At 36.5% G+C, this 19655-nt stretch overlaps 1 protein-coding gene and 1 pseudogene across 4 annotated transcripts in view; one reads left to right on the top strand and one right to left on the bottom strand.

Moving 5' to 3' along the window:
- Nucleotides 1-19655, top strand: part of CDH18 (cadherin 18) — a 1208767-nt gene that overhangs the window by 33352 nt on the left and 1155760 nt on the right. The gene's annotated exons all lie outside the window — the stretch shown is intronic.
- Nucleotides 18662-19159, bottom strand: LOC133046765 (ribosomal protein eL22-like; annotated as a pseudogene).

Consider the following 19655-nt stretch of genomic DNA (forward strand, 5'->3'; position numbering starts at 1 on the left):
TTCCATTCTTCTTTCTCAAGATTACTTTGGCTATTCGAGGTTTTTTGTATTTCCATACAAATTGTGAAATTCTTTGGTCTAGTTCTGTGAAAAATACCGTTGGTAGCTTGATAGGGATTGCATTGAATCTATAGATTGCTTTGGGTAGAATAGCCATTTTGACAATATTGATTCTTCCAATCCATGAACACGGTATGTTTCTCCATCTGTTTGTGTCCTCTTTGATTTCTTTCATCAGTGTTTTATAGTTTTCTATGTATAGGTCTTTTGTTTCTTTAGGTAGATATACTCCTAAGTATTTTATTCTTTTTGTTGCAATGGTGAATGGTATTGTTTCCGTAATTTGTCTTTCTGTATTTTCATTGCTAGTATATAGGAATGCAAGGGATTTCTGTGTGTTAATTTTATATCCTGCAACTTTACTATATTCATTGATTAGCTCTAGTAATTTTCTGGTAGAGTCTTTAGGGTTTTCTATGTAGAGGATCATGTCATCTGCAAACAGCGAGAGTTTCACTTCTTCTTTTCCTAATGGATTCCTTTTACTTCTTTTTCTGCTCTGATTGCTGTGGCCAAAACTTCCAATACTATGTTGAATAGTAGAGGTGAGAGTGGGCACCCTTGTCTTGTTCCTGATTTCAGGGGAAATGCCTTCAATTTTTCACCATTGAGGGTGATGCTTGCTGTGGGTTTGTCATATATAGCTTTTGTTATGTTGAGGTATGTTCCTTCTGTTCCTGCTTTTTGGAGAGTTTTAATCATAAATGAGTGTTGAATGTTGTCAAAGGCTTTCTCTGCATCTATTGAGATAATCATATACTTTTTCTCTTTCAATTTGTTAATGTGGTGTATTAAATTGATTGATTTGCAGATATTAAAGAATCCTTGCATTCCTGGGATAAAGCCCACTTGGTCATGGTGTATGATTTTTTTAATATGTTGTTGGATTCTGTTTGCTAGAATTTTGTTAAGGATTTTTGCATCTATGTTCATCAGTGATATTGGCCTGTAGTTTTCTTTTTTTGTGGCATCTTTGTCTGGTTTTGGAATTAGGGTGATGGTGGCCTCATAGAATGAGTTTGGAAGCTTACCTTCTTCTGCAATTTTCTGGAAGAGTTTGAGTAAGATAGGTGTTAGCTCTTCTCTAAATTTTTGGTAGAATTCAGCTGTGAAGCCATCTGGTCCTGGGCTTTTGTTTGCTGGAAGATTTCTGATTACAGTTTCGATTTCCTTGCTTGTGATGGGTCTGTTAAGATCTTCTGTTTCTTCCTGGTTCAGTTTTGGAAAGTTATACTTTTCTAAGAATTTGTCCATTTCATCCAAGTTGTCCATTTTATTGGCATAGAGCTGCTGGTAGTAGTCTCTTATGATCCTTTGTATTTCAGTGTTGTCTGTTGTGATCTCTCCATTTTCATTTCTAATTTTGTTAATTTGGTTCTTCTCCCTTTGTTTCTTAATGAGTCTTGCTACTGGTTTGTCAATGTTGTTTATTTTTTCAAAAAACCAGCTTTTATCTTTGTTGATTTTTGCTATGGTCCCTTTAGTTTCTTTTGCATTTATTTCTGCCCTAATTTTTAAGATTTCTTTCCTTCTGCTAACCCTGGGGTTCTTCATTTATTCCTTCTCTAATTGCTTTAGGTGTAGAGTTAGGTTATTTATTTGGCTTTTTTCTTTTTTCTTGAGGTAAGCCTGTAATGCTATGAACCTTCCCCTACTGAAAGTAATGAAAGAGAATAACCTACAACCTAGATTACTGTATCCAGCAAGGATCTCATTCAGATATGAAGGAGAATTCAAAAGCTTTACAGATAAGCAAAAGCTGAGAGAATTCAGCACCACCAAACCAGCTCTTCAACAAATGCTAAAGGATCTTCTCTAGACAGGAAATGCAGAAAGGTTGTATAAACGTGAACCCAAAACAACAAAGTAAATGGCAACGGGACCACACCTATCAATAATTACCCTAAATGTAAATGGGTTGAATGCCCCAACCAAAAGACAAAGATTGGCTGAATGGATACAAGAAAAAGACCCCTATATATGCTGTCTACAAGAGACCCACCTCAAAACAAGAGACACATACAGACTAAAAGTGAAGGGCTGGAAAAAATATTTCATGCAAACGGAGACCAAAAGAAAGCAGGAGTCACAATACTCATATCAGATAAAATAGACTTTCAAATAAAGGCTGTGAAAAGAGACAAAGAAGGACACTACATAATGATCAAAGGATCAATCCAAGAAGAAGATATAACAATTATAAATATATATGCACCCAACATAGGAGCACCGCAATATATACGGCAAACACTAACGAGTATGAAAGAGGAAATTAATAGTAAGACAATAATAGTGGGAGACTTTAATACCCCACTCACAGCTATGGATAGATCAACTAAACAGAAAATTAACAAGGAAACACAAACCTTGAATGACACAATGGACCAGCTAGACCTAATTGATATCTATAGGACATTTCACCCCAAAACAATCAACTTCACCTTTTTCTCAAGTGCACACGGAACCTTCTCCAGAATAGATCACATCCTGGGCCATAAATCTGGTCTGGGAAAATTCAAAAAAATTGAAATCATTCCAGTCATCTTTTCTGACCACAGTGCAGTAAGATTAGATCTCAATTACAGGAAAAAAATTATTAAAAATTCAAACATATGGAGACTAAATAACACGCTTCTGAATAACCAACAAATCATAGAATAAATCAAAAAAGAAATCAAAATATGTATAGAAATAAATGAAAATGAAAACACAACAACCCAAAACCTATGGTTTCTTTTCTGTCTGTTAGCTTATGGCAGTTACTACCTTTCAGAAACTGCCTACGTGCCTTTTAACAGGGCCCCCTTGCTGCATTTCCAAAGTCAGCAATGGCAAGCCTGGGAGAAGGCGAGGGTGGGATGTTTCGAGAGAACAGCATCGAAATATGTATATTATCTAGGGTGAAACAGATCACCAGCCCAGGTTGGATGCATGAGACAAGTGCTTGGCCTGGTGCACTAGAAAGACCCAGAGGGATCAGGTGGAGAGGGAGGTGGGAGGAGGGGATCGGGATGGGGAATACATGTAAATCCATGGCTGATTCATGTCAATGTATGGCAAAAACCACTACAATATTGTAAAGTAATTAGCTTCCAACTAATAAAAATAAATGGGAAAAAAAAAAAAAAAAAGCCTGGTCTTTACAAAGTGAATCTCGCCTCCTCCTCTTGCTATCATATCTCTCACCCTTCTGTCTTCCTTTTGAACTTTTAAGAGCTCGTGAATTTAGATTAAGCCCACCATAATTGGATAAACTTCTTCTTTTAATGTTTTTAACCTTTTGCCACTCAAGGTAACATAGTCACAGATTCCAGGCATTCAGACATGAACATCTTTGGGGGACCTTTATTCTATCAAGTGCCTGCTATCTACTAGGTATTTGCTAGGTATCAAAAATACCATATGCATGTACATACTGCTATATTTAAAATAAATAACCAACAAAAACTTATTGTGTAATACAGTAAACTCTGTTCAATATTTGTTAATCACTTAAATGGAAAAATAACTTGAAAAAATAGATATATGTACATGTATAACTGAATCCCTTTGCCGAATATCTGAAACTAATGCAACATTGTTACTCAGCTATACTCAGATATTAAAAAAAAATCTAAAAAGTCATGTGCCTTGAAAATTCAAACTATCCCTGATTATCAAGGAGAATTCCCTTGTTTGTTGGAAATGCAAAGTAAAGCACATGTTGGCAAAAACAAAGAAAAATCCTATGCCTCCCTGGGATCATATTTAGATGGGGTAGGTAGATAATCAGCCATATAAATATAAAATGACACCTGTGACATGTCAAGTCATTTTTTTTCCTCTGATAAACTACTCTACATATAAGGGGATTAAGGTGACAAGTATTTCTCACTCATGCCACACACTGTAATTTGTCAGCAAGGGCTGCTGCACATCGTATTCTGACTCTGGAATTTACACTGAAGTAGCAGGTACCATCTGCGCATGTTGGGAAGGAGGGAGCAGAGAGCATTGCATATGGGTTCCTAAAGCTTCTACCTAATAGTGATACCTGTTACTTTTGCTCACCTTTCACTGATTAACCATGTCACACATCCAAACAACTTCAACATGACAGGGAGACTCCTACTGGGTCTCTGGGAAGAGAACTAGGACATTTGGAGGTCACCATAAAGTATTACTATATAGATATGAATGAGTACTTAGAAGGGAATGTCCATGTTGCTAAAAGAACATTTTTCAGAGGAGTTTGTCTAATGAGAAGCTTCCCTGTGAGTGATATTTCTGAGATAAAACTAAAGGATTAATAAAAGTCAAAGAATAGAAAATTGGCAGGAAGAGGAAGAAACTGCTGGTCAGAAAGGACAAATTCAAAGTCCCAGTGGGAAGCAGGAGGCATCTTAAAAGTTTTTCCAGCTGGTGTGCATGCAACCTATTATTGTCTAATAAAGACTTGTATTTTAAAGAAATATTACACTAAGACTTTGTGTTAATCAGGTCTACAAATTCATGACCATAAATAAATCCTAATAAAATTCTCTTAGTTATTGCTTTCCTGGTATTTTAAATGAGAATTTGAATCTAAATCAGTGTTATCTAAAATCTCAGCAGTGAATTGTCTATATCAAAATCATTTGGGATGCCTATTAAAATGTATAACCCCAGCCAACCAGTATTTAAAGTTGGATTGCGATATTATGTTTTTAGAAAGCTCTCCAAGGAATTTTGTTTCACTTTAAGCTTTAGAAACACCGGTGTAGCATAAGGCAAATTTCTGAAATCCACAAAATATTTGCATGATTGTAGTAAGATCAATCAACTGTACTTACTGTATAGTTACAGTAAGTAACTGTAGCACAGTTCCTTAATATGAGGACAGAGATATACTTGTGAACAGATATATACTTTTGCTTTTCTGTTTATGATGGCTTAAAGAAGATTGATATGAGTATGTTCTGAAACATTTGGAAGACAATCTAAGTGCCAGAACTAACATGTAAATTGCTTGTTATGGACTGAATGAGTCCTTGCAAAATTCCAATGTTAAAATCTAATCTCTCTTTGTGACCCCGTGGACTGTAGCCTACCAGGCTCCTCTGACCATAGCATTTCCCAGGTAAGAATACTGGAGTGGGTTGCCATTTACTACTGCAGGGGATCTTCTGACCCAGGGATCAAACCTGCGTCTCCTGCATTGCAGGTGGATTCTTTATCGCTGGCACCACCTAGGAAGCCCAATTTACTCCCAATGTGATGGTATTAGGAGGTGGGGCATTTGAAGATAATTGGGTCATGAAGATAAACTCTCAGGAATGAGATTGTTGTTGTGGATCAGTCACTCAGTCATGTCCAACTCTTTGTGACCTCACAGACTGCAACGTGCCACGCTTCCGTGTCCTTCACTACCTCCCAGAGTTGGCTCAAACTCATATACATTGAGTCAATGATGCCATTCAAACATTTTATCCTCTGTCACCCCCTTCTTCTCCTGCCCTAAATCTTTACCAGCATCAGGGGCTTTTCCAGTGAGTTAGCTCTTCATATCAGGTAGCCTTATAAGAGGTCAGATAGCTAGTTGGTTCTCTTTCTTCCAAAGGGGATTGGGGGAATGCAGAGAGAAGTTAACTTTTGCAATTCAGCAGAAAGCTCTCCAGAAACTCAAGCTTGCTTTTACCCTGAACTCAGACTTCCAGCCTCCAGAACTGTGAGAAATACATTTCTGCTATTTTCAATCCATTTATTCTATGATATTTCCTTATGATGGCCCTAACTAAGACAGTGTTTATACTTGCTTGTATTCTCCACAGTAGCCATAGGATATGGTACTCTGATTTTCATGGATATGGATAAAGTAGAAGAAAGGTCACCTTGATATGTAAAAGAGGCATTCTTGTAAGGTGAGGGTAAAAATCATACATAAAACAAAAAACTGTGAATGAGGACTCCCCCGTGTCTTGAATGTTTCAAGAGGCAAGAAAACTGAGCTAGTACTCAATTTTGGTTGTACATATATGCTCTCTGCAAAAATCTCTGATATTTATATTTACTTTACATTCTACAAAAAGCAATTTGGTTTTCACAAAACTCTATTTTTCAATTATGTCAATATTAATTTGAATTTTGTTTTATATTATTATTAAGTAACTTATTCTGTTGCAACTTTACACTGCAGTATATACAATAAACACATATGTTTATATTTAGCTTTATAGTTGAACATATCATTATATTTAAATAAATAATTTAAGCAAATTCTAGGACCTGTGGGTTTTTGTATGTTTCTTTTCCTTTTTAAATGGGTCTGTGAATGATTATACAAAAGTATGAGAAATATGAGTCTAGGGTATTAGACTGCTCTCTTTGGCTAATTCCATCTCATCCTTTTTTTTTTTTTTTCTTTTTCTTTTTTTTTTCATCTCATCCTTAATATTTCATGATAGGCATGTTTTGCTGTGAGTTGCTTTCACTAGAACAGAATTAAGTATAAGTGGTATTATTCACTGCTATTAGAGCCGGCACCTCCAAGAACTGTGATCGCTTGCCTACTAGATTCTGTAACTTCTGGGTATTGTCCATTTGCTCCCTGAGATTTTTCTCTACCTTGCTCTCTTCTATGGAATGCTGATGCAGATGAATATCATCAACAGGCCCCCTTGTCTCCTGCTCTTCATTTGGGTTCAGCCAGTATGAAACTTCAGTACAAGAGTAGAGAGGGGGATACAGGGGAATTCAATGCCTATGTTTTTTCTTGTTCTTTTTTGTAAGGTTCATGTTAGGCTGGAAGTGTCTGTTGACAAAGGGCCCTGCCCCTCTGAAGGCGGCTTCCTGTTCAGAATACTGTCCCTCTCCTATACTCTGAGACAGGGTTCTAGTAACAGATCCCTCTCCTCAGTTGTGTTCTGATCGACCTTGCCCATGACTTTGTAAACAGTGTATTTATTAAACACTACTCAAGTGAGTCTAGCATTTATTAGTGCTTTCAGTTCTACATTTTGTGGTGACAGATTCTTCTTTTAAAGCTTCGTTCAATCTCTGTGTGTGTTAGTCCCTAGTTGTGTCCGACTCTTTGCAACCCCATGGACTATAGCCTGCCCAGTTCCTCTGTCCATGGGATTCTCCAGACAAGGATACTGGAGTGGATAGCCATTCCCTCCTCCAGGGGATCTTCCCAACCCATTCATTCAACCTCTGACACAGTGTTTGGAATGCAAGTACTTCAAAGATATTTCTTTGATGGATATAGTTACTATTAGTTAGTGGTATTGATTAAATCAAAATTAAAATTCAGATCTAGAGAGACAATACTATTGGTAACACTCAGTATAAAAATATTAGCTTTTATTTGTTATTTTAATCTCCAGCTATGTGTATTACAGAATTGGTGATTGCAATACAAGCTACCGAGAAGTTTTAAAGTAATAACTGTGTGACTTTAAATCACTTTGCATACACGGTAGGATGATAGTTCTTTAGGCTGATGTTTTCTGTAGAACATGAGCCTGTGTTAGAAGTTTCTCCAGTATGCCCAGTGCTGGTTTTATTAGTGTTGTAGTAATTGTCTACAGTTATCTTGCAAAGTAAATTAGTCATGTCTTTCTACATGAACTTTCTACATGGTGTTTCATCTGTAAACATGATGAGTGTAATAAGTCTCAAAATTAAACAAATCATTTTGTACGAGAGAATCACTGTTTTTAAGTATTTGGATTAGTTGACAGTCTGCAAAGGGCACTTTAAATGGAGAAAAATGTCATTTTAAAGATTTTGGAATCATGAGAAAAATTTTACTTTGAGGATTCACTAAAAGATGTCATTGATACTTTATCTTCTCCTCCAGTATATATATTGAAAAAAATGGATTGCTATTGTCCTTTGAATAAGAATTCAACACTTATAATAAATATGCTGGAGTATAATAAATATAAATAAATATATAAGAATACGTAGCAGGCTCTTCTATGCATTTTTATGTACTCACAGATCCTATTAGCTCCCTGTCTTCATTGACACTCTCTTAGATTAAAACAATGTCAACTGTCTCTTAAATTACTGTAACAGGCCATTTTACTATGTCTCATGTCTCATTCAGTCTTGACCCACAACTCTTTCTTCTTTATGTTGCAGCTAAGATAATACTTCAAAAGAACACATTTAATCTTTTCACTTTCTTATTTAAAATTCTGTAATGTTTTCCCATAGAATCAAGAAAAAGTGCAAACAATTTTAAATATAAGATTCTCTATTATTTCACCCATGGTTACCTCTGTAACCTACTTTGGATAGGTTCAAAGCTTTCTCAAGTGTGTCTCTGAATATTCTATATATACTGATGTCTGTGCAATTCACCTAAAGCAACAGCTGGTGGATGCCTGGAGTCATTTCATGGAAAGAAAATAAAAACAAAAGGACATATGGGTACCCAGTCTTACAAATTGTGCATTTACTGAGCAAGGAGGCTAAATATATATGTATTTACACATCCTATATGTACATATATATATATCAAAATATATATTTCATAAACACATGTAGTATATATACATATATGCACATATTTATATATACATATATATGTCACGATTATTTCATATAATAAAGGACACTTTAATACTATTATGTAAATTCAAACATTAAAAAAAATCTAGATATATTTAAATTTATGAAGTGTTTTCTTTCCCTTATTTGTTCTATTTCATCGTGAATTGTCACAAAATTCAATGTGGACTTAGAGCAGTCTATGAGTCAATATTTGAGAATCACTATACGTATTTTGTACAAATTGTTTATTCTGCCCAATGAATTTCCCTCTTTCTCAAAATATCACCACCATTACATACAGTATGAGATGTCTTTTCATTCCATTTGACTATAAGTCTTAGTTTCAATTTTATTCTTCTACTAAGTTTTCCTAAACTCTCCAATCTCTATGTGTCATAGCATTTATTCTGCACCACCATGGATCTGATGTCTTGTATTTTCTCATTTGTCTCTTTTCTCAGCACACGTAAGATTCTCAAGATCAGGGCTTGAGCTTTCATCACCAAAATAGGCTTACTGGTGCCTGTCTTGCCCAGGCCTAGACACAATGCTGTCAAAAATAGTCTGAAGACTGGATAAGCCAATGACTTTATCACAATTTCAGCAAGCAAATTAATTTTAGGAGTAGTTGTGTAGAAAACTGACTCTTTGAAGCCAATTCAGAGTTCTCTAGTCATGATCAGAGATACTCACTTGTTTTTCCCTCCTTTGATTCTGTCCTCACTGAGCAATTTTTAGTTATGCTTTTCTTGGTATATTTGAAAAGAAAAATTTCTAACTATGAGACAGGCACTGTGTTGAGAAACTGATAAACCAATAACTACCCTACTGTCATAGAATTTGATTCTATATTATGCCTTTAAAACAATTAAACAACATATTTAGGTGTACATGTATATATATATATATATATATATATATATATATATATTCTGTCTATAATATTTGTCAATCCATATGGAATTTTTTCCTTAAAATGTATCCTAAATGTATTTAATAAATGCACACACATATAAAATCGCGCGCACACACACACACACAGAGAAAAATACTAGCCTTATAATTGATAGGCTTATCTTCATTATATGAAATTACTTTGGAAAGGGAAATAATGACTACTCATATGTCATTTTTATGATATGCCGAATGTAATCTGTCTTTAAAAGAAATTATTAGGGATCGGGTGGAGAGGGAGTTGGGAGGGGGGATCGGGATGGGGAATACATGTAAATCTATGGCTGATTCATGTCAATGTATGGCAAAAACCCCTATAATATTGTAAAGTAATTAGCCTCCAACTAATAAAAATAAATGGGAAAAAAAGAAAATATTTATTGTTAAATAAAAGATCTTCAAAAATATAGATATTTTGAAAGTTAGCTATATTGAGAAACTCCAGGCGATAGAGAAGGAAGAGAAGCCTGACAGTCCATGGGGTCACAAAGTCAGACAAGATTTAGTGACTGAACAACAGCAGCAAAGGTAATGTAAAGTTGTAGATAGCTAGTTGATGACCTAATTAAAAATAAAAATTGGTGTTCCTTATATATTTGTAAACATATATACTTTTTGTCCTTCAATCATGAAGTATGAATTAAATTGGTATTTCCCATTTTTAAATTAGTATGCAGTTTAGTATGTTTTATAGTATAGGTATATTCCAATATACATAACATTCTTCTTTCTTTTTCTTACATATTCTTTTATGTCCATATTCAAAATTAGTTTTCTTTCACAGTTTTCTATTATAGATTTCTTAATACTGAAGGATTTGGACATCAGCATTAATAAAAGCAGGGTCCTAGAAAGGAAAGTAAATACCAGCTGACAGAGTAAATGTGAGATCACACACTAAAATTTTACTGAAAAGCTCAACATTCAGAAAACTAAGATGATGGCATCTGGTCCCATCACCTCATGACAAATAGATGGGGAAATGGTGGAAACAGTGGCTGACTTTATTTTGGGACGCTCCAAAAGCCCTGCAGATGGTGACTGAGGTTGTGAAATTAAAAGATGCTTGGTCCTTGGAAGGAAAGTTATGATCAACCTAAATAGCATATTAAAAAGCAGGGACATTACTTTGCCAACAAAGGTCCATCTACTCAAGGCTATGGTTTTTCCAGTGGTCATGTATGGATGTGAGAGTTGGACTATAAAGAAAGCTGAGCACAGAAGAACTGATGCTTTTGAACTGTGGTGTTGGAGAAGACTCTTGAGAGTCCCTTGGACTGCAAGGAGATCCAACCAGTCCATCCTAAAGGAGATCAGTCCTGAATGTTCATGGGAAGGACTGATGTTGAAGCTGAAACTCCAATACTTTGGCCACCTGATGCGAAGAACTGACTTATTTAAAATGACCCTGATGCTGGGAAAGATTGAAGGCGGGAGGATAAGGGGATGACAGAGGATGAGATGGTTGGATGGCATCACCAATGCAATGGGTATGAGTTTGCATAACTCTGGGAGTTGGTGATAGGCAAGGAGGCCTGGCCTGCTGTGGTCCATGGGGTTGCAGAGAGTAGGTCACAACTGAGCTACTGAACTGAGCTGAATTGAACTGATTTAATCTTCCTATTGACTTAAGAATAAGTTTAGAGACCTTTCACTTTGTAGCAGACTCCATCTTATTTTACCTGGAAAAATTGCTCATAGTCTCTTTTCATGTTTCAAGCCAGCCATGCTAACTAGAATGTTTCAATGTTAGATAAATAATGCTACCAAGTTTTATACCAGTTTCATAGTTGATAGTGAGGTCTTTTCTGCATAGGTTGATTCTTTGACTCCCTTGGAATTTTTATTTAAGATTCTGGTCTATGTGCGGAGAAGGCAATGGCACCCCACTCCGGTACTCTTGCCTGGAAAATCCCATGGACGGAGGAGCCATGGGTGCAATCCATGGGGTCGCGAAGAGTCGGACATGACTGAACGACTTCACTTTCACTTTCCACTTTCATGCATTGGAGGAGGAAATGGCAACCCACTCCAGTGTTCTTGCCTGGAGAATTCCAGGGATGGGGGAGCCTGGTGGGCTGCCATCTATGGGGTCGCACAGAGTCGGACATGACTGAAGCGACTTAGCAGTAGCAGCAGCTAGTCTGTGTGACTCAGACATTTATGCATCATTATTATCTCTGTACCAATCATTTGAAATCCTGATTTCTGTTAGTAATCAAGTCAAAAAGTATAAATTCAAGGATACTGAAGTAGGGTGAACTTTTCCTCCCCTTGTACAGAATTATTTGGTTTTGTATTTTCCTTTATTTTCTCATCTCTGCCTTTTGATGGAAGGCATTTATGGGAATACCAGAAGCTCTGCCACCAATACAGGGGGATAATGTCAGAAAACCTAGTTACCAAGTATTAATACTTTTCTTCCAGTGGTTTATCGATTTCAAGTTCTCATTGCTGGCCAAGTGAGCATTCTACTTTCAGGAAGAAAGAGAGTTTAAAACAAATTGTCTTTTCGGTATGCTTGGTTGAAAAGACAGTTACCAAATCTCTATTCTGTTTACTATAATACTTTTTCTTTTCTTTTTACTCAGCATATTCTGCCTGTGATCTCTGGCTTCCTTTTTGAAACCTACCCACATGCAGTCTTTCCCAACTGTGCTGTGTGCTTGTGATTACTTCTCCAATTTGTAAATGTCTCTTTGAATTAGCATCTCTCAGTTTGTAATATGTTTGGCCACAATCAAATCTGGCAAGACAGAGAAGGAAATAGATTCAGCAATAAGCCTAATCACCTGTGAACTGAAAAGCCTTGCACAGGTTTGATCTTGATCTTTGAGAGTGAAGTATTAATGCATACTTACTGAAAAAAAATCATAGACATTTGAATGAAAAGAAAGGCATGTTCTGGGTTCCTAGAATATTTACAGAAAAAAATAAGTAAATAAAACTAGCTTTCACATTCCAAGAGTAGTTCTCCCTGAAAACACTGTTAGAGTTATGAGAAAAATTCCAAATATATAAAATTTAAATTTTTAACCATAACCAAAATACAGAATAAAAATTTCAATCAGTTGTTTTATCTACTACTCGACTATAAGAACTAGTAAATGCAATGTAATTGTCTTAATGTATGTTTACGTAATATCTAACAAGATATATAGATTGTTTAATTTCTATAACAACTTGTGCTATACACAATAATTTTATACAACTGCTTACATTATCAAAAGAGTAACCTACATTATATGAATGAGCTCTTGAAAAGCCAAAAAAAAAAGTTAAATTATCTTTCTTTCACTAAATACCTTTTTTTTCACCAAATGAGGGGTTGTGACAAGTATGATATTGAAACAAAGAAGTTCATTTAAAGTAGACTGTAGAATGTATATTTTATTAACTGACATTAAGATAGACTACAGGTTTACACTATGAAGATGGTTGTGGAATTGGCATCAGTTCAGTTCAGTCACTCAGTCATGTCTGACTGTTTGCGACCCCATGGACTGCAGCATGCCAGGCTTCCCTGTCCATCACCAACTCCCGGAGCCTCCTCAAATTCATGTCTATCACGTCGGTAATGCCATCCAACCATCTCACCATCTCTTGTTCCCTTCTCCTCCCACCTTCCATCTTTTCCAGCATCAGGGTCTTTTCCAATGAGTCCATTCTTCGAATCAGCTGGCCAAAATAGTGGAGTTTCAGCTTCAGTATCAGTCCTTCCAATAAATATTCAGGACTGATTTCCTTTAGGATTGACTGGTTTGATCTCCTTGCAGTTCAAGGAATTGGCATAAGAATGTGTAAATAAACCTAATGGAACAAACTGAAGAGTTCTGAACTAGAACCATGTAAATATAAAATTGTGATATAATATTGGTGGCATCATAAACCAATGAGGAAAACTTGAACCATTTAGTAGAAGGTATAGTCTCCTTTGGGGAATAAAAAAGTTAAATCCTTACTTTATACCATATACAAGGCTTAAATCCAGCTGGATTAAATATTTACATAAAAAGGCACCTATAATTTTATATGACATATAGTATATAGACTACAACAGTGATAAAAAATTCTCACTACAAGACCATCATGTGAATCCTTTATAATTGCTTGCCCCATTTTCTTCCCATCCCAGATAATAATAACAATAATAATTGATGTTTATTTAGCATTTACTATTTTCTGCTCCTACTACTACCACTGGGGCTTTCCAGGTGGCACAGTGGTAAAGAATCCATCTGCCAAGTCAGGAGACACAGGAGCTGTGGATTTGGTCCCTGGGTTGGGAAGATTCCTTGGGGGAGGAAATGGCAACCCACTCCAATATTCCTGCCTGAGAAATCCCATGGACAGAGGAGCCTGGCGGTCTACAATCCATGGGATCACAAAGAGTCGGGCATGACTGAGCATGTATGCACATTATTACTACTGCTACTAATGATAATAACAATAAGTGACGTTATTGACACTTACTTTAACTAGCATAAATGCTAAATTCATTACAAAAACAGTATAGTAGGTACTATGAATGGAGAAGGAAATGGCAACCCACTCCAGTACTCCTGCCTGGAAAATCCCATGGACGGAGGAGCCTGGTAGGCTACAGTCCATGGGGTCGTGAACGTTGGACACACTTGAGCAACTTCCCTTTCACTTTTCACTTTCTTGCATTGGAGAAGGAAATGGCAACCCACTCCAGTGTTCTTGCCTGGAGAATCCCAGGCACGGGGGAGCCTGGTGGGCTGCTGTCTATGGGGTCTCACAGAGTCGGACACGACTGAAGTGACTTAGCAGTAGCAGGTACTATGAAAACTGGGTTTTGAGATATTCCATACCTGATAAGGAATACAAGACTAATAAATGTTAAACCTTTGAAATCTTTAACTCTGAAACCTTGAAACTAACATATTAACTTTCTACTTAATCATTCCACAGTTACCTCTCACATGATTCTCCTTGAAGATATAACAGTTCCCTGATTATTTATCTTTTGGAGGATGTCACCATGAGATGAAACATGTATTCCTCCTGGCTTATTTCCTCTTAAAACTCATTCCAAAGAGGAGGTGCTTAATTGAATCAAATGTATTGGTTCAACTAAGATATCTTGTCTCATTTCAAGAAACACATGTTTCTTATTTAACAAACACTCTAAATCAGTTATTCTTAACATCAAAGTTATTGGCTAGTCAAATTTGTTAATTTACTCAAAATGTATATTAAATATTCAAAGTCAAATGCATTCAAAATGTATTTTATCTTTCACTTCCAAAGGATATGTATTATATAAATATAATCCAAAATATTGTAGTCTGTAAGAGATAGAATTATTTATTTTTAGTGGAGGCTCAAACAAGTATATGATGCCTCCAAATTTAAGAATAAAAGAAAATGGCAATCCATACAAGCAAATCACTATTTATACGTTAAAAACCAGTCAATCCTAAAGGAAATCAATCCTGGATATTCATTGCAAGGACTGAGGCTGAAGCTGAAGCTCCAGTACTTTGACCACCTGATGTAAAGAGCTAAGTCATTGGAAAAGACCCTGATTCTGGGAAGGACTGAAGGTGAAGGGAGAAGGGGATGGCAGAGGATGAGGTGGTTAGATAGCCTTGCCAACTCATTGAACGTGAGTTTGAGCAAATTCCAGGAGATTGTGAAGGATAAGGGAGCCTGGCATGCTGCAGTCCATGGGATCCCGAAGAGTCAGACACGACTTAACAACTTAACAACAATCTTTTCTATGGTTTTATAAAGAGTGTAAATCTGTATTTAATGTTCTACATACCATCCTAGTATTCTGAGATCTTGACTCAAGAGTAGAAGTGTAACTGGGTACCACTCATTCTTTCTCGAAGCGTAGAGGAAGAAATCATATTTATCAAAGGATTGGAATGTCAAAGCAATGTGTAAAATTTTAATTTTATGTCTTGATTCACTCTATAACTTATGCCCAATTACAACCATTATTATTTTTTTTTGTTTATTTTGTTTCATTTGCTTGACCACAGTGAGATGAAAAGAGCAAAACCTATCAGTCATCTCCATTGGTATAGATGCATCATATTTGCTTGATCCTAATTAATTTTAATTACCATTTTATATAGATGTTTAATTACTAAAACATTTTTTGTATTTTTTGCAAGTTGCCTCAAATTCATTGTGTAAAGGGCAAAGCTGTAAATAGATTTCATTCAAAGACTGGCATTTATCTTGTCATTATCTGCCATTCCATTTCACCTGTTAACCTGTTTTACCAGCAGATCTTTAATAATTTTAATGATATATTTTAATGTCTGAAGCATTTAGTGTGAAACCAATGTACCGGTGTTTGAAACACACAGAAAAAGTGTTTCTATGTTGGTGTGTGCATGTTAAGGGGAAGTGCAATAGCTCTTTCAGTCCCAAATTAAACTAAAGGCTCCAAAAATTTTATTAGGTTCTCTGATATAGTACTGTTGAAATCTTTACCATCTTATTCATAAACTTCCTACCTATTCTGACCTCAAATAGACTTTCACTCTGGTTCTGAACATCTTTCAAGAGGATAGCACTAATCCAGTAGAGATTATCATATGCTGGATAACACAAAGGAGCAGTGTCTGGTTATGGTGAGAAACTTAGGATATCGAGAGGAACAGAATCACGCTGAATAAGGAACTGATTCAAGCTGTAGTTAGAATTGTGTCAGGCTGTAGTGAGGAACATTGTCAAGCTATAGAGAGGAATAGAGTCAGGCTGTAGTGAGGAATAGCATCAGGCTGTATTGAGGGACACAGTCAGTCTGTAGGGATGACAGAGTCAGTCTGTATTGAGGAACGGAGCCAGGCCATAGTGAGGAACACAGTGAGGGTGTAGTGAGTAACAGGTTTGTGGTTTAAGAGTGGAGCAGATTCAGGCCTCTTTTTTTTTTTTTTCCTTTTATTTCTATCAGTTGGAGACCTATTACTTTACAATATTGCAGTGGGTCCGGTCATACATTGACATGAATCAGCCATGGATTTACACGTATTCCCCATCCCGATCCCCCCTCCCACCTCTCTCTCCACCCGATTCCTCTGGGTCTTCCCAGTGCACCAGGCCCGAGCACTTGTCTCATGCATCCAACCTGGGCTGGTGATCTGTTTCACTATAGATAATATACATGATTCCATGCTGTTCTCTCGAAACATCCCACAAAGGCGAGGGTGGGATGTTTCGAGAGATTCAGGCCTCTTAAAAGCTGAATTGGGAGATGAAATCAAGAATGTGAGAAGAGAACTCACCCTATCACCGCTCATGATGCTCATGATTAGAAGCTTGTATAATGAGCCTCTGATGAGCTATATACTCAGACAGGCAAAGGCCATGTTTTCCATTGTCAGTCACTTTTATTGGTATGTATTTGATCAAGGTCATCAGCTCTCATATAGAGCTTATCCCTCAGACTGAATATGCCTCTGAAGTTTTCCTGAATGATTTGATGGTTTGGTTCCTACTAGAAGCGCCTCTGGAGTTGATTCTTACTGGTGATTTTAAATGTTCATTGTTGACAACTGAGGCTGGGCTGCATTTAAGTGTGCTCCCAGGTATGTCTGCCTGCAGGGCAAGAGAACTCGGGTTCAACCCCTGGGACAGGAAGATCCCCTGGAAAAGGGAATGGCAACCCACTTCAGTCTTCTTGACTGGGAAATCCCATGGACAGGAACCTGGAAGGCTAGAGTCTATGGGGTGCAAAGAGTTGGACATGACTGAGAGGCTAATACTTTTTCACTTTTTCCAGATCTCAGGTTTCACATAACCATAACACCCTGACAGATATTTTTTTCCTTTTTTTTTGCAGTTGCTCAAAATTTTTATACATGGCTTAAATCTTTTTCCTTGGTAGTTTTATCTGATTTTCTCTCTTATGAGCCTGAGTCTTACTTTTTTATAAAATGTGATAATCAATGGTTCCCCAATCCCAAACATTTAACTTATGAAGATAGATTATTGTTTCAAAATGTAGTTATTTTATTGGGATAAACATATTAAAAGTTGTTGGACTAATGTAAAACTTCATGCTATCATGTATGATTTATGTCTCTTAAAAGGGCTTCCCAGGTGGCACTAGTGATAAAAAAAAAAAACCCACCTGCTGATGCTGGAGACACATAAAAGGCTTGGGTTCGATCCCTGGGTTGGGAGGATCCCCTGGAGGATGGCATGGCAACCCACTCCAGTATTCTTGCCTGACGAATTCCATGGACAGAGGAGTGTGGCGGGCTACAGTCCACGGTGTCCAAAGAATCACACACGCCTGAAGCAGCTTAGTACAGCTCACACATACCTCATCAAACCGTGCCTGGTGCAAAGGATTCAGTAATGACCAGCTATGATGAGGAGGAGGGGGGGTTATCATGATTACTACATTGACCCTTAATTTATACTGACATGTGATTATGATTCTGACATTTTCAAGCTTATTCTGCATGTTTTTCTTTTTTCTCAAATCTAAATATTTTATTGTATAGTTACACCCTAAATTGTGCTTTTTCCACTATATACTTTTAACTTGAGGACATCTGTAAAATTAGTACATTACAGAAATCCTGAAAGAAATTCTACCAACTATAAACTATTTAAATATTGCTTATACAAAATATTTAAAGGTCGGTGGGGGGGGGTAGCAAAAGCTTATTTACAAAACAGAAAATGGATGTAGAAAACTTATGATTACCAGGGGATACAGGGGAGAGGGGTACATTGGGAGATGGACACTGGCATATATACACTACTATACAAAACCAGAGGAGGAAGTGGCAACCCACTCCAGTATTCTTGCCTGAAGAATCCCATGGACAGAGGAGCCTGGCAAGCTACAGTCCATGGGTTTGCAAAGAGTTGGACAGAACTGAAGCAGTTTAGCATACATAAAATGTGTAACTAAAACCTGCTCTATAGCACAGGGAACTCTACTCAACACTGTGTGATGGTCTATATGACAGAAGAACAAGTGGATATATGTATAACTCATTCACTCTGCTATACACCTGAAACTAACACAACATTGTAAATCAACTATACTCCAATAAAAATATAAGAAAGTATTAAAGGAAGGCCAGTACCATATAAACAGCATACACTTAAATAAAAGAGATGAATGTTTAACATACAGAGTAATGTTTTTTATTCACTGATAAGCTGAAGGCCCATTTCACGATGTTTCTTTCTTTAGTATGCTTAATTTGTTTTATTAGCAAGCAGAGCCCTATAAAGGATGGCATCATCTAGTCCTCAGACTCAGATTCATCTTCATCTTGACTAATCTGGAATTAACGAAGCTCATAAGTCTTATTGTCAGATGCAACCACACGAAGCCAATCACAAAGATTGTTCTTTTTAATTGTTCTTGTATTTCTTGGTAAGGTACTTCAAATAGCTTTTAGAGAACTGTTTCTCAGAAACAACTGTGATTTTATTCTTGAAGTGTTCAATGTGAATGGCATTCCCAAGATTTCCAGTCTTTCCAAACTTTAATCTTCTCCCGCAGAAACTGTTCAACATTTCCAGAATCAAAAATTCCACCTTCTACTGAATGAGTAAGCTCCAAATTAAAATTCCAGGTTGACTTCTTAGGCTTCTTGTCTTTCTTCTGTGCCATCTTAAAGGCTTGCCACGTGATCAGAGCCTTTTTTTTTTAAAGTTGACTTTTTCTTGTAATTTAGTGTTACCTGGAATTTGATGAGCATGTTTCATAGACTTAATTGCAAGCTAGGAAAAGCAGTAGGTACAATGAGCATTAAATGTGTATACTTTGAGAAGACACATGTCTACATACTTTCTCAGGTTACAATTGAAGTATTGATAGCATCTGTGATATGTCTATCACCTGATATATTCAAAACAACGTGGGACAATACTAAAGCTTTAGTGAAATCAGATGGATTTGCTCATACTATGTGAGGATGTAAATAATCGTTAATATAGCTAATTCAGAAATTAAAATTCAGGCATTAAATATTTAGGCAATTAATTTTATTAAATGAATAAACATTTTGACAGCTTATCCATTAAAATAGCTTGTTTAGTTCTTTTACATTGGAGGTGAGGAAGCTGAGGCTTCAGTGGGTTAAGTTACTTGTCTGAGTTTACGTGAG

This window comes from Dama dama, chromosome 25 (genome assembly GCF_033118175.1).
Source record: "Dama dama isolate Ldn47 chromosome 25, ASM3311817v1, whole genome shotgun sequence".
Taxonomy (NCBI): Eukaryota; Metazoa; Chordata; class Mammalia; order Artiodactyla; family Cervidae; genus Dama; species Dama dama.